Source organism: Lutra lutra, chromosome 10 (genome assembly GCF_902655055.1).
Source record: "Lutra lutra chromosome 10, mLutLut1.2, whole genome shotgun sequence".
NCBI classification, from domain to species: Eukaryota; Metazoa; Chordata; class Mammalia; order Carnivora; family Mustelidae; genus Lutra; species Lutra lutra.
The window spans coordinates 23,658,128-23,673,699 of NC_062287.1; the positions used below are offsets into that span (position 1 = coordinate 23,658,128).

At 35.8% G+C, this 15,572-nt stretch overlaps 1 protein-coding gene and 1 non-coding gene across 4 annotated transcripts in view; both read left to right on the forward strand.

The window, feature by feature from the left end:
* LOC125078886 (mitochondrial fission regulator 1-like) overlaps window positions 1-15,572 on the forward strand; it is a 76,222-nt gene that overhangs the window by 42,779 nt on the left and 17,871 nt on the right. The gene's annotated exons all lie outside the window — the stretch shown is intronic.
* LOC125080260 (U6 spliceosomal RNA) lies at window positions 4,030-4,131 on the forward strand. The gene has a single exon (XR_007121283.1). It is a non-coding gene; the product is annotated as a U6 spliceosomal RNA (small nuclear RNA).

The following is a 15,572-nucleotide window of genomic DNA, read 5'->3' on the forward strand; positions in this document are numbered from 1 at the left end:
TATAAAAGTATAGTAACTGAAGTAAATATATATACATATATGTATATATACATATATAAATTATTAAATTTTATTAAATTAAATTTTATTAAATTATTAAATTAAATATTATATTAAATATATACATATATGTATATATTAAATATATATATAAATATATATAATACATTATATATACTATACTTTTATATATATAAAATATATAATACATTATATATATTTATATATATAAAAGTATAGTAACTGAAGTAAATATATATTTTAATTTAAGTAAATATATATTTACTTCAGTTACTATACTTTTGAACTCCAGAGATTCTATTTGGTTCTTTAAAAATTTCTATTTATTAACTGATATTCTCTATTTTATGTAGCATTGTCTTTTACCTTTCTTAAATTCCTTAATTCTTTAATTCCTTAAATGCTTTCCTTTAGTTCTGTGGACACATTTATAATTGCTACTTTAAAGTTTTTCCTGTTAAATCTAATATCTGATCACTCTTATGAGTTTCTATTGCCTACTTTTTTGGTAATGTTTTGGTCATACCTGTGTCTTTACATGTCTCATGATATTTTATTAGAAAATAATTTAGATGATCTATTGTACCAAATTTGAATACTCCTTCCTCAGGCTTGTTTTTGTTTAGTTCCTGGCTGAATTATTTCAGTGAGGTTAATTCCCTCATCTCCACAGTGTTAAGGCTCTGATATTGTTCCTCAGTGACGTGCGTCTTTGAGTATTCTCACAGTCACCCTGGGATGAGAGTGGTGCTGGTAGGGTTCTCTTAAACTCTTTCCCTGACCAAACCATGCCATTAAACATCACCAGTTGCCAAGAAATTGTTCTATTATTTTCAGTAATGCCCTGGGGTATATATTACTCTTTAAATTAATCCAACCAAACCGTGATTCCTTCCTTGGAAAGAACAGTTTTTGAGGTAAGTGATATTTGTTCTGACCCCAGCTGTCTTATTCCCAGTTTCTTTCATGTAAACTAGCCATATTACAGTCTAGGATCTACCTTCTTTAGATACATGAATCTCCTTCCAACTGTCTTTCTTTTTTTTGAAAGATTTTATTTATTTATTTGACAGACAGAGATCACAAGTAGACAGAGAGGCATGCGAGGGGTGGGGAGGAGTAGGCTCCCCAGAGGCCCCACCCACTGAGCCACCCAGATGTCCCTCCTTGGCGTCGCTCCTTCCAACTTTCTTACGCAGCAGTTGCCACTATTCTTGAGAGTGTCAGTAGAATTACACTGTTCTCCATTGTGTTGCAAATGAAATCAATTCCTTTGGGGAAAAAATCAAGAAGTATCTGTTTTATGGTCTGCTTCTTCCTCTAAACAAAATCTCTGAACTAAGGTTCTGGACCTGGGGGTAAAGATTATGGCAGTCATTTTTCTGGGTGACATTCTCACTTTAGAATCTGAACAGTCAGTGGAGAAAGGTCAATAGCCTATTGGTCTTCTCATCTTGCTTTTCCTGGCATGCATCCACTGACTCAAAAATGGAAAGGACTATTAGGGTCCCAGTGTGATCTTAATGCCATGCCATGCCTAGTGTAAAGCCTCCATACTATAAGTGGGGATTAGGCAGAAGAAAGGAGCCCTATCTGTCAATCACACTCCCCTAAGACACAGGCTCAACAACAGGTAGTTAGCAGCAGGATAAGAAATGCTGAAGGTGTACTTCTTCGGGGTATGAAGCCCTAATGGCTGGGAGCTGAGTAAAGAAGGAGTCATGTGTTCTTGGCTGCAGTAATCTGGAGTGGAGTCTCTGCCTTACTGAGCAGGAAGGTGGGAGAGAAGGAAAAGTTTTGGTTCAAAATAACAGATGCCTACTATCTTAAAGAATTTCCATAGATTTTCTTTTTTTTTTCTTTTAAGATTTTATTTATTTATTTGAGAGAGAGAAAGAAAGAGAGAAAACATGAGTAGAGGGGAAGGGCAGAGGGAGCGGAAGAAGCCGACTCCCAACTGAGCAAGGAGCCTGATGTGGGGCTCAGTCCCAGGACCCTGAGATCACAACCTGGGCCAATGGCAGACACTTAACCAACTGAGCCACCCAGGCGCCTCCATAGATTTTTTTTTAAATAAATGTTTTTCTTCATTTCTTTTTTTCTTTTTTCTTTCTCTTTTTTTATTGTTTTTAGAATAAATAACAAAGGCTTTAAATTGTTTTTTAAAATAATTTTCATGGGACGCTTGGGTGGCTCAGTTGGTTAAGCAGCTGCCTTCGGCTTAGGTCATGATCCCAGCGTCCTGAGATCAAGCCACATCAGGCTTCTTGCTTGGCAGGGAGCCTGCTTCTTCCCTTGCCTCTGCCTGCCTGTGTTTTCTCTCTCTCTCTCTCTGACAAATAAATAAATAAATGAATAAATAAATAAATAAAAATTAAAAACTTAAAAAAAATAATTTTCACAATTTTCACTGGGTTATAGAACAGTGGAACTCCTGATGTGACACTGAAAGTAAAATTTCATTTTATCATTCTATCTCATTAATTTTACTTACCACTGTTATATTATTTATAAATATAGATATAAATATAAATACAAATATTTAGCACATATATGTTACATGTGTTCTAATATTTTGAATAGTACCATTTATTTTGCTTATATGTATCTATCACCCACAGACACCAAAATGTAAGCTCCATGAGCCTCAAAATAAAAATCTAGTCTCAGAAACTTGCCGGAGACTTGAGAGAAAACTTGTACCCATGAAACAAAACCAGAATGCAATAAAACAAGAAATATTAGAGAATAGTAAAAAAGCCCTTAAAAATTCAATATATAGGGGTGGCTCAGTCGTTAGGCGTCTGCCTTCGGCTCTGGTCATGATCCCAGGATCCTGGGATCGAGCCCCACATCAGGCTCCCTGCTCAGCTGGGAGTCTGCTTCTCACTCTCCCACTCCCTCTGCTTCTGTTCCCTCTCTCGTTGTGTCTCTCTCTTTCTGTCAAATAGATAAATAAAAAACTTTTTAAAAATTCAATATATAAAATCAAAAATTAGAAATATCTTTAAAACACTAATTCAAAAATATATATGCACCACTACGTTTATTGCAACATTTATAATAGCCAAGATAACAAAGTGTCCATCAATAGATAAATGGATAAATAAGATGTGATACACACACACACATATATATATAATGAAATGTTAGTCAGCCATAAAAAAAGAATAAAATCTTGCCATTTGCAACCACATGTTTGGATATGGAGAGGATTATGTTTATTGAAATAAGTCAGTCAGAGAAAAACAAGTACTGTATGATTTCACTTACATGTGGAATCTAAGAGCAAAACAAATGAACAAAGAAAAAAAGAGAGATAAAAAAAGAGATAAACCAAGAAACAGAGTCTTAACTATAGAGAACAAACTGATGGTTACCAGAGGGGAGGTGGGAGGCAGGATGAGTGAAATAGGAGATAGGGATTAGGGAGGGCACTCACCATGGTGAGCACTGAGTAGTGTACAGAACTGTCAAATCACTATACAGTATACCTGAAATTAATATAATACTCCATATTAGCTATAGTGGAATTAAATTTTTTTAAAATCTTGGAAAATTGTTAAATATAATTTTGAGATCTCACTGCTAGGCAAGCTGATGGAAAATGGAATAGGAAAGATGAAAAAAAATTAGAGTATAAGTCCATAATATCCTATTGACAACCAATAGGATTTTCATGAAGAAACAAAGAAATTATCAATGAAATGTTATAATTTTTTTCATAATTAAAAATAATTGTCATTAGATTGAAAGGACATTGAATATTAAGGAAATTATTTTTTTTTTAAAGGAGCTGGGGTATCTGGATGACTCAGTCGGTTGAGCATATGACTCTTGATTTCATTTCAGACCGTGATCTCAGGGTCATGAGATTGAGCCCCACCTAGGGCTCCATGCTGGACATAGAGTCTGCTTAAGATTCTCTCCCTCTGCCCCTCCCCCCACCAAGAAAGAAAGAAAGAAAGGAAGAAAGAAAGAAAGAGTATCCAAACCAATGTACATCAAGCTCACATGGGCAGCACATGTACTAAAATTGGAACAATACAGAGGTTAGCATGGCCCCTGCATAAGGATCACATGCAAACCAGTGTACCTCATTATGAAACTTCAGTATATCAGGGATAAAGAGAAGTTCTAAAATCATACAGAAAAGGGAGTGTGCTTGAGATTCTCTACTTCTGCCCCTCCTGCCATTTACACACACATTCTCACTCTCTCTCTCAAATAAATAAATAAACAAATAAATAAAATCTTAAAAACAACAACAAAAAAATGTTATCAGGATAACAGCTGTGCAATAGGCCTCAGCAAGGCCAGTCTAAACTGAAAAAGGAGAGGACTGTAATTTCTGCGAGGGAGGTCTTCAAGAGAAAATTGGAACTGCAACATTTTTCAGGGAGGATTGACCATGGGGAAAGTTTTATAAAATTATGATTAAAAAGAAAGAGCAAATTTAAAGCACTAAGTATGGACACTTGATGGATTATTTTTGAAAATATACAAAGAACCCTTAAAACTCAATAAGAAAAAGAAACAATTGAAAAGTGGCCTTACAATCTTGAAAGACACCTCAAAAAAGAAAATACACAGATGGAAAATGAGCATATGAAAAGATGCAAAATATATGTCACCAGAGAAATGCAAATTAAAACAACAATTAGATACCACCACACACCTATTAGAATGAGCAAAATTTCAGAAATTTGACATCAAATGCTGTCAAGAAAGTAGAGCAGCAGGAATTCTCATTCATTGATGGTGAAAATGCAAAGTGGAACAGCTACTTCAGAGGACACTTTGAAGTTTGCAACAAAATTAAACATATTCTTACCCTATGACCCAGCAATTGCACTTCTTGATATTTACCCAAAAATGTTGAAAATTTATGTCACAACAAAAAACAAAAAAGCCTTCACACAGATACTTACAGCAGCTTTATTCCTAGTTGTCAAAACTTGGATGTCCTTGAGTAGGTAAGTACATAGGTAAGTTCTGGTACATGCAGATAATATTCTATTCACAGCTGAGATGAAATGAGCTATCGAGGCATGAAGAGACATGGAGGAAACGTAAATGCTTTTTTTTAAGTATGGGAAGTCCATCTGAGAAGGCTGTGAACTATATGATATTCTGGGAAAGGCAAAACTATGGAGAGAGTAAAAGGATCAGCAGTTGCTAAAGGTTGAAGTTGTGGGGAGGTATGAATATGTAGATCACAGCGGATTTTTAGGGCCGCGAAAATCCCCTATATGATACCAGAAAGGACACGTGTCATTATACCTTTATCCAAACCTACAGGATGTCTAACACCAGGAATAAACTGTGATGTAAACTGTGGGCTTAGGGTGATTATGATGTACCAATCAATGTAGGCTAATCAATTGTAAATAGTGTACCATCTGGAGGGGGATGTTGGTAATGGGAGAGGTTGTTCATGAGTTGGGGCAAGGAGTATATGGAAACTCTCTGTACCTTCTTCTCAGTTTCAATGTGAACCTAAAACTGCTCTTAAGACAATAAAGTCTTAATAAGCAGACAGTTGTTAAATAGACAGTAATAATAGACTAAAAGTCATTAATTAGGTCATCCTAATCATTCTAAAGACTTAATAAAATCTTAAGAACAGTCTGAGTCTGAACATAACTGTTCTCTCTGGATTTGTGAATGAATGCATTTTATTTTTTTTTTAATTAAACATAGTTGGCACATGGAGAAGTGTCTATTGTTTTCAAAAGGAAAATGACTTACAGAGCAGTCAATAACCTGGTCTGCCCCTCTCTTTCACCCACTTATCTAAGCTTTAGCCGTGCTTAACTTGCCTCCATTTCTCAAGAATGTCATGCTCCCTTGTTCTTTGGACTTCACACCATTTAAATTTGTCTCCAGTGTTTTTGCCACTCCTCCTCCATATGTTCCATCCTTTTTACTTGAATAACTCCTACTTATCCTTGAGATCTTGGTCTACATACTTCTTTCTCCCTGAGATGTCTGTTGTATGCTTCTAGAGTACCTTGTCATAAATACTCATTCTCAGATAATTATTGTTTAATTTTCTGTCCTCTCCAAAAAAATAAAAAAATTTTTAAAAATTTGTACTGTTCTTAGATTAAGAACACATTGCCTGGCACATAGTAGGTGGTAAGTAGTTACTAACTATATGACTTAGTCTGTGAATGAGACATAGTGTATTTAGTGCACTAGGAGGTTAGTCAATGAACTGTGGATTTGGTTAATAAATATTTATTATATACCAATAATTTGTAAACCATGGTAATATAATGGATAAAAATTAATTTTCAAAAGCTCTTCTTCTTTTCCTTAAAGAAATTTTTATTATGGTGGGAGGGGTGGAGAGCAGAAATACTGTTAAAGATTGAAAAATGCAGGTGTTATTTGAGTCAGGACCAGCTACCTTCAAGGTTTTATGTGGGTACATGAGTATTATGATTCATAAAGATGCCTCTAATGCTCTTTCTTTTTTTTTTTTTTTAAGAGAGTGAGTGACTGAGATCAGGGGTAAGGGGCAGAGGGAGAGGGAGAAAGTGAACCCTGAGCCCACTCCACACCCAGTGTGGAGCCCAAAACAGTGCTTGATCTCATGACCCTGGGACATGACCTTAGCTGAAATCAAGAGTTGGATGCTTAACTGAACCACTCAGGCATCCCAAATGTTTTTTTATCAGTAGTACAAACATCCTAAACATGAGACTCTTATACAGTTTTCTTAACTTAAAGAGAGTAGGTCTATTCTGAAATTAATATGTAAAATTTATTTTAGGATAAATGACAATATCCATGCATTTCACTGGAAGATAAAAAGTCCACCCTAGCTAAAAAGGATAAGGAAGTATACAGAGCAACATCCTGAGTGGAAATATTTAATGTTTCAATGTTCCTTAGATTTTGAAAGATAATAAGAAAGGTCTGAAGCACCACAAAGCTGGCCTTCTGGTTTAAGTTCCTTTGAAAAGATAAGCTGATACACAAACACCTTTTTTGCCCTGTGTCTTTTTCAGAATAAACTACCTTCCTAGACAGATGGCAGGTTACTAAATATCAGCTTAGCTTTGAGGCAAATTAATTCACATGGTGTCAACATAAATAGCTATTGACTTGTGGAAAACCAAATAATTCCAAAACAAAACCCAAATATTTTATTGTAGGCCATTTTGCTTTCAGATCATATTTCCTGTGTTATTTTTGCACTGTTTTTTTGTTGTTATTACTACCAATATTTGCATGTAAACAGGATCTCTGTTGCTTAGCAATTCATTATTTCTGTTATTTTTTCTAAGCTGAAATTGGTTTAGTTCTCTACTAGGGAAGAGAGCTGTTTGACTTCTCTCCCATGTAAAAAATGTATCCCTTTTCAAATCTGGACATAAGTCTGTTTCTGGAACAATTCACTCAAATGTTCTTTAGACTTATATTTGTTTTCCAATGTTCACTGGAAAGGAGTTGAAAAGATCATTACATTGGGCTATTGTTACTTTCTGCTTCATTTTCTTTGCGATAACCCTTTCTTCTCCACTTTCCCTACTGGATCCCGTTCCAGAAACATCCGAAATCAGATTTGATAGGAATGCCTGAAATTGTATTTAAAAAAAAAAAAAGGTCAAAGAATGTTAGAAAACTCCTATAGTGAAATGATCTAAGGATAATTAGGGAGGAGAGCTACTAATAAATTCAATGTACCTATGCAAATCACTTTATAAGAAATTTATTTTTAAAAAGTCTGCACACCAACAATGAACTGCACGGAGGGCTGCAGAATCCTGGAAGGCAGCATGTCAGAAACTGCTAACAATAGAATCAGGAAGGTTAAGGCCCAGGAAAACAAAACATGCTTTTCAAGCTATATTTGGAACAGGAAGATGAATGTGGAAGGTAGTTGGGAGTCATAATGTAATGTTATCATAAGGCAGAAAAAAGGCAAAACTATATAAAGAGCATTTTGCTTCTGGAAGAATTGTGCTTAAGCTGAAAAAAGATACTTAGAAAATCATGATAAGAAATTTAAATTAGAGAGAAAAGAACTAAGGAACATTTAGCCGTTTTTAGTAGATTAATGCTTAGAATAATTTCTTCTCAGGGAATAGAAAAAATTTGGAGCAGTGATGGTCTCTAATGGAGTTGATAATCTTGTAAAAGTGACAGAAAATTATTACGTTCCTTAAAGTTTAAGTATACAGATACACTTTATTTTCAAAAAGAAAAAAAAAACCTGGAATTCTTCAACAATAGACTTAATATCAATCTCACAGCACAAAAGCTACACATAAATTTCTGTTACTCTATTGTGATTGTAAGTATCTATGGTGTTAAAGGCACTTTATTTTTTTTTATTTTTTAATTTATTTTTTTAAATTTCTTTTCAGTGTACCAGAATTCATTTTTTATGTACCACACCCCGTGTTCCATGCAATACGTGCCCTCCATAATACCCACCACCAGGCTCACACAACCTCCCACCCCCTGCCCCTCCAAAACCCTCGGATTGTTTTTCAGAGTCCATAGTCTCTCATGGTTTGTCTCCCCCTCCAATTTCCCCCAACTCCCTTCTCCTCTCCATCTCCCCATGTCCTCTGTGTTATTTCTTATGCTCCACAAATAAGTGAAACCATATGATAATTGACTCTCTCTGCTTGAGTTATTTCACTCGGCATAATCCCTTCCAGTCCCATTCATGTTGATAGAAAAGTTGGGTATTCATCCTTTTTGATGGAAGCACAATACTCCATAGTGTATATGGACCACATCTTCCTTATCCATTCATTCGTTGAAGGGCATCTTAGTTCTTTCCACAGTTTGGCGACTGTGGCCATTGCTGCTATGAACATTGGGGTACAGATGACCCTTCTTTTCACCACATCTGTATCTTTGGGGTAAATACCCAGTAGTGCAATTGCAGGGTCATAATGAAGCTCTATTTTTAATTTCTTAAGGAATCTCCACACTGTTTTCCAAAGTGGCTGTACCAATTTGCATTCCCACCAACAGTGTAAGAGTGTTCCCCTTTCTCCACATTCTCTCCAATACATGTTGTTTACAAGGCTGATATCCAGGATCTATAAAGAACTCCTCAAACTCAACATACGCAAAACAGATAATCAAGTCAAAAAATGGGCAGAAGACATGAACAGACACTTCTCCAATGAAGACATACAAATGGCTAACAGACACATGAAAAAAATGTCCATCATCACTAGCCATCAGGAACATTCAAATCAAAACCACATTCAGATACCACCTTATACCTGTTAGAGTGACCAAAATTAACAAGACTGTTAAAGGCACTTTAAAAGAGAAGAATACCACATTGCCAATAAGCCTATCATCCCAACTGATTCAGTACTTTCATTTTTGTTCATTTCTTCCCAGTTCTTACTGACACAAATGTATGGGTTTTTTGTGGGTTTTTTATTTTGTATTTGCAGGTAGTAGGTCTACATTTTTAAATGCCATTCTATAACTTTTTGGTATATTAATGTTATGTTTTTAAAACTTTTTAGATTTCACATTTTTTTAATTTTTTTTTAATTTGACAGAAAGAAACACAGTGAGAGAGGGAACACAAGCATGGGGAGTAGGAGAGGGAGAAGCAGGCTTCCCACCCAGCAGGGAGCCTGATGTGGGGCTCGATCCCAGGCCCTGGGATTATGACCTGAGTCGAAGGCAGAACTTAACGACTGAGCCACCCAAGCACTCCCACAGACATAATTTTAAATGAATATATAATATCCTGTCATATAGATGTGTGCTAACTTATGTAGCAATTTATTTATTATTGAACTTTTTTGGCTGAAATGAACATATACGGTATATCATTTTTCTTTTTATTTCTTGGAAAATTTTATTTGAATACATTCCCGAAAATAGGTTGAGGACATTGAAAGTTATAAACACTGTGTGGACCTAGACAGAGGATACAAAATTGCATTGTGAAGTGATAATTTCTTTTGACATCAGTACTATTTTATATTCATCTTGACAACCCTCCTGGGACCGGATCCCAGGACCCTGACATCATGAGCTGAGCCTAAGGCAGTGGCTTAATCCACTGAGCCACCCAGGTGCCCTAAAAAGAACTTTTTAGTTTATTTGGTTGGCTAAAAATGATTTTATTCACCTTCACTTTTAAAGTATATTTTTGCCAAGCAGAGAATTCATATTCATAAAATATTCATAAAATATTATGAATAGAGTTTGCTAATTTTTTTTAATCTGTGCTGTGATGTGTTTTGTTAGTTTCTGAACTTGTCTGACAAGGTTTCTTTAAATATACTTCTGGGGGCGCCTGGGTGGCTCAGTGGGTTAAGCCGCTACCTTCGGCTCAGGTCATGATCCCAGGTCCTGGGTTCGAGCCCCACATCGGGCTTTCTGCTCAGCAGGGAGCCTGCTTCCTCCTCTCTGTCTGCCTCTCTGTTTACTTGTGATTTCTCTCTGTCAAATAAATAAATAAAATCTTAAAAAAAAAATAAATAAATATACTTCTGTCTCATATTCTCCCTTCCTGTCCTTCTGGGATTCTGATTGTGGGTATCCGAGCCCTTCTTATTATACCCCACATACCTGCTATGTTCTTTTCTGTATTTCTGATCCTACCTTCTAGCTGGCATTCAAACTATGCTTTCTACTGCTCTGTGTTCCAGTTCCCAGATCCTCTGTTTTATTGTCTAATTTTCTATTAAACCCATTTACTGAATTGTTAATTTCATTTATTATATATTTCAGTTCTAGAATTTTCATCTGATTCTTACTCATAGATTCAAGTAAATTCTCTGCTGAAATGCTCTATTTATCTTCCATGTTCTTTAATGTATTAATCTTAGTTATTTTATGGCCCTGGCCAGGTGACTCTAATATCTGAATCACTTTGGGTCTGTTTCTACTAGTCTGAATAGTCTTATCTCCTTCCAAGAGTGTTTTTTTTTTTTTTTTCTGACAGGCAGATAGAGTCCATACAAATCACCTTCACCTTTCTGTGAATGCTAGGCAAATAAATCACGAGGCAAGCTGATCAGCTCATCTGGGGATTGAGTGATTTCAGACTTGTTAAATTTGGTAAAGCTTAGTGTACTTCCATTTCACCCTTCTCCTGCTGTGTAACCCATCAGGGTTCAGCCGAGAGCTAGTGTTTCCACCGTGTCTCTTTCCTTGGTCTTTGTCTCTTCTACAGTAAAGGTGGAAAATTCTCTTCTTTTAGAAGGTGCTGTCTTAGCTCTTCAGCCCCTTCCCCATGCAGAGTTACAATTCGGCAAATACACCAAGGAGTGGACTGGGTGGGTTAAGTTTTCTATTTGGGGGCACCTGGGTGGCTCAGTTGGTTAAGAGTCTGCCTTCGGCTCAGGTCATGATCCCAGATTCCTAGGATCAAGTTCTGTATTGAGCTCCTTGCTGAGTTCCTCTGCCTGCCGCTCCCTCTGCTTGTACTCTCATGCTTTCTCACTCTCACTCTCTCCCTCTGGCAAATAAAAAAATAAAATCTTAAAAAAAAAAAAAAGTTCAAAATAGATCTCCATTTTGTCACTCCAGCCAAAAGCTCTGATGATTACTCTGTCCCCAGCAATACCTCTCTCCCCTGAGACAAGCTTAGAGTTTAACAGGACACCCAGTTAAATCTGAATTTCAGATAACAATGAGTTCATCTGCATCAGAAGCAGGAAAGAGCTCCCAGAACAAAATAGTCACTTTCATACATTTCTCTCTTCTCTAGAATGTTCTTCCCTCTCAGCTTTGCTTACATCTACAATGTCCTGATGACTTGAAGCATTTTTTTTTTTAATTTGGCTTTTCTGGTTGTAGTTTATTGGAAACATTGATTTGCCATAAATCACTCCATTTTACCCGGAAGTGAAAAATTTACCCTTACGTTTTTAACTTACGTACTCAGCCATACATCTTTTTCTAGCAATGTATTATCTTTTGGTATGCCTATTCTTATTCTCCCCTGAAAATAACAAAAACTAATGTGCTTTATATTTTCCTTCATCCATCACATTCTTATTGTCTAGCAGTTTGGGGTTTCAGTCCAGGAAGCCCCTTCGAACCCTTCTGAGGAGTTAGGTCTTAGATCATCAGTTCCTGTACTCTGTTCCACTATGATACTGATGATATTTCTAACCTAGTCCGCGAGGCAAGGAGCAACTTGGCTCTGTGCCTGGTTCAAGGATATGGACTGCCATACCCATCCTTATACTTAAATCAAAAACAGCAAATGAAGCTACGTTTATTCATTCTTTCATGAGTTTGTCTCAAACCTCTCAAGTCGAATTTTAAACAAGGCTCTGGCACCCCCAATGTATGGAGCAGTTTTAATGTTCAATATGCCAAATGAGCGCAGTGAGATGATGAAAAATGTTTCTTATCCCATCCCATGTTATCAGGCGGAACAGCCCCAAGACTTCACCCCACTCACTGCTTATTGATTTAAGTTATTAATTTCTAGGCCCTGTTTAAAAATGTTTCATATCTTTCCCTTCTTTTTTGTTATTTTAATTTTATCTATCATTACTAAATATTAACAACACAGGACCCTTCTCAGATTATGAGATTATAGTACATGTTGACTGGACTAGAACTCCAGTTCAATGGAATTTTCATTCTTTTTTTCCTTTTGCTGATTTGGAAGGTGTGTGCTCCGTTTCTATTCTGCCAGAGTTTACATTTAAAAATTTAACAATTTGAAGTTACATTTTTCTAAAAAAAATAAATTGTTGCCTACCCCATGAGAAAGGTAATGACCTTAGTGTATACAGTTATACAGAAAGTTACTATACAGTAACTTTCCTCTCTCTGCATCTGGTAAGCCATGTTCATCTAATATTTTGATTTTTTCCTGATTTTAAACACAAACCATTATGTTTTAGAGTCAGTGCTATCTTGGACTCATTAATAGGTTTTGCCAATATTTTTGTTTACCGTGGTTCTATTACCATTGTTCTACATAGACCGTGCAGTTTATTTTTCTTGATTTATTTCCTTCTGGCTAAACTATGACTTTTAACAGTTCTTTCTTGGAAGCATTGTGAGCCCTTAGATATCTAAAAAATGTGTTTATTATTTCCTCAATCTTAGAAGGTAGGTATGCTCACCATTATACCACCAATGCCATGTTCCCCCTCATTTTGAAGGCTAGATTAGCTAGGTATAGAATTGTATTTAGTTCAAACCTATTTACATCTCAAATATGTGAATTTATTTTCTTCTATTATTCAAAGATTTTGATGAGAAGTTTTATGTTTTTCCTGTTTGGGCACTCTTTATTCTTTTCGATAGGTAACTTTTAATATTTGCTTTATGCTTGATATTCTCCGTTTGATTACAGTGTGTGTGGTGGATGTTTTTAAATTGGGTCTATATTTATGTGTCTTATGGACATTAGTACTCATCACTTTCTTCAGTTCTGGAAAATTCTCATCAATTACCTTTTAATTCAATTCAATTACCTTTTATTTCTCCCCCAATCTCTGTATTCTCTTCCTCAAACTTCTCTGAAATAATGCAAGATTTTCTATATATATTTCTTTACTTCTTTACTTCAACTTAATTTTTAATATCTTTTTCTCATGTGTATTTGAATATTTTCCTAAAATCTAGTTTTTAACTCTCCTTTGTTTTTGCTATTCATAATTATTTTTCTCTGTTTTTCCAACCCCTCTATTGACTTTTTATTTTCAGTAAGTCTTTTTCAACTTTAACATCTTTCATGGTTCTTCTCTGTATCAGTTTATTCATTTTTTTAATCATGTACTTGCCTTGTAAATTATATTCTTCCAGTATTTTTAAACTTATTGTTAAATCTCATATTTCTATGTATTTGAATATAAATTATTCTGTTTATTGGATCCCTAGACTGTACTTTTAAATAGAGTCAGTCCTCATTAATTACAGAGCTTGTATTTGTGAATTCACTTATTTGCTAAAATTTATTCACAACCTCCAGGTCAATCCTGAAGTAGTTTTGCAATCATTTGCAGATATGCACATGATGTTCCCAGCTGAGGTTGAACAAAGTGATGCTCTGTCTTCCTGTTTTGGCTCTCATATTACAAATGTGTCCTTTTCATAGGATATTTACTGCCAGATATTTTTGCCTTTGGGCGCGTGTGTGTGCTTCTTGGTAGTGATTTCTCTGTTTAAAAAAATCCCGAGTGTGTGCTGAAGTACTGTCTGGCGCCCCTAAGTGCAAGAAGGCAGTGATGTGCCTTAGGAGAAATACATGTGTCAGACAAACTTCATCAGGTATGAGTTAAAGTGCTGTTGGCTATGAGCTCAATTTTAAAGAACCAACGACATATATTAAATAAATTTTCTTTAAACAGACATATACATAAAACTAAGTTATGACTTGATCAGCTTCACAAAAGTTGTGACCAGAGGTTTACAGGAACCCCTTCATTTCCCCTCAAGGCAATGATTCGGTATTCACTAATTCAATATTTTTGGTGACTTTATAATATGTAACTATGGTGAATAACAAGAGTGAACTCAGTTAGATTTCTTTGTATGTGTTAACAATTTGTACGTAAGTATCTTCTGTGGATGCTATCTTCCATAAGAGGTGTACAGATTCACATATCTTTATGGGATAGTTTTCCTTCAGTTTTATTGAGATATATATGTCAATTATATCAATGTAGGTCAATGTATACATTGTATACATTTAAGTTGTATAATGTAGTGATTTGATATGTGTATTATTGTGAAATGATTACCACAATAAGGTTAGTCAACACACCCCCCACCTTACATAATTACCATTGTGTGTGTGTGTGTGTGTGTGTGTGTGTGTGACAACATCTAAGATCTATACTCCCTTGACAACTTTCATGTACATATAACACAGTACTGTTAACATAGTACTCCTGCTGTACATTAGAGTCCCCAGAATTTGTTTATCTAATTGGAAGTTTGTATCCTTTGACCAACAACTCTCCCTTTCCCCCACCCTCATACCCTTCATCTCTCATTCTACACAGGTGTTTCATCTCTAGTCCTTAGTAGCTTGCAATAACTCTGGTTTCTCTCATTGGCTGTGTAGCACCAGCTTCCTGTTGTCACTATCAGAGTGGATCTGTTCTTCATTTCTGACACAAAAACTGCCACTTCTGGTCTTTAAGTCTGGGTATGTTATATATGTACAAGTTTAAGAATAGTTCTAAAATTCCTGTTGCTATAGAACAGGGTCAGAGGGATTCCTACATCTATTGAGTCTAAAATCTTCAACAAAAGTCCCGATTTTTACTTGAAATTCCACAAATAGAGATCAATTTCAATAACATGTCCCCCAAAGTCTTGTGCCAAAAAGTCATACCCTTCCAGATCAAGACGCTGTTCTAAGCCCTTCACACTCTCATTTATCTTTACACTAATAACATGAGGCAGGCTTTGTTCTTACACTCTATTTTAAACATGAGGCTATATGGGGCGCCTGGGTGGCTCAGTGGGTTAAAGCCTCTGCCTTCAGCTCGGGTCATGATCCCAGGGTCCTGGGATCGAGCCCCACATCGGGCTCTCTGCTCAGCGGGGAGCCTGCTTCCTCCTCT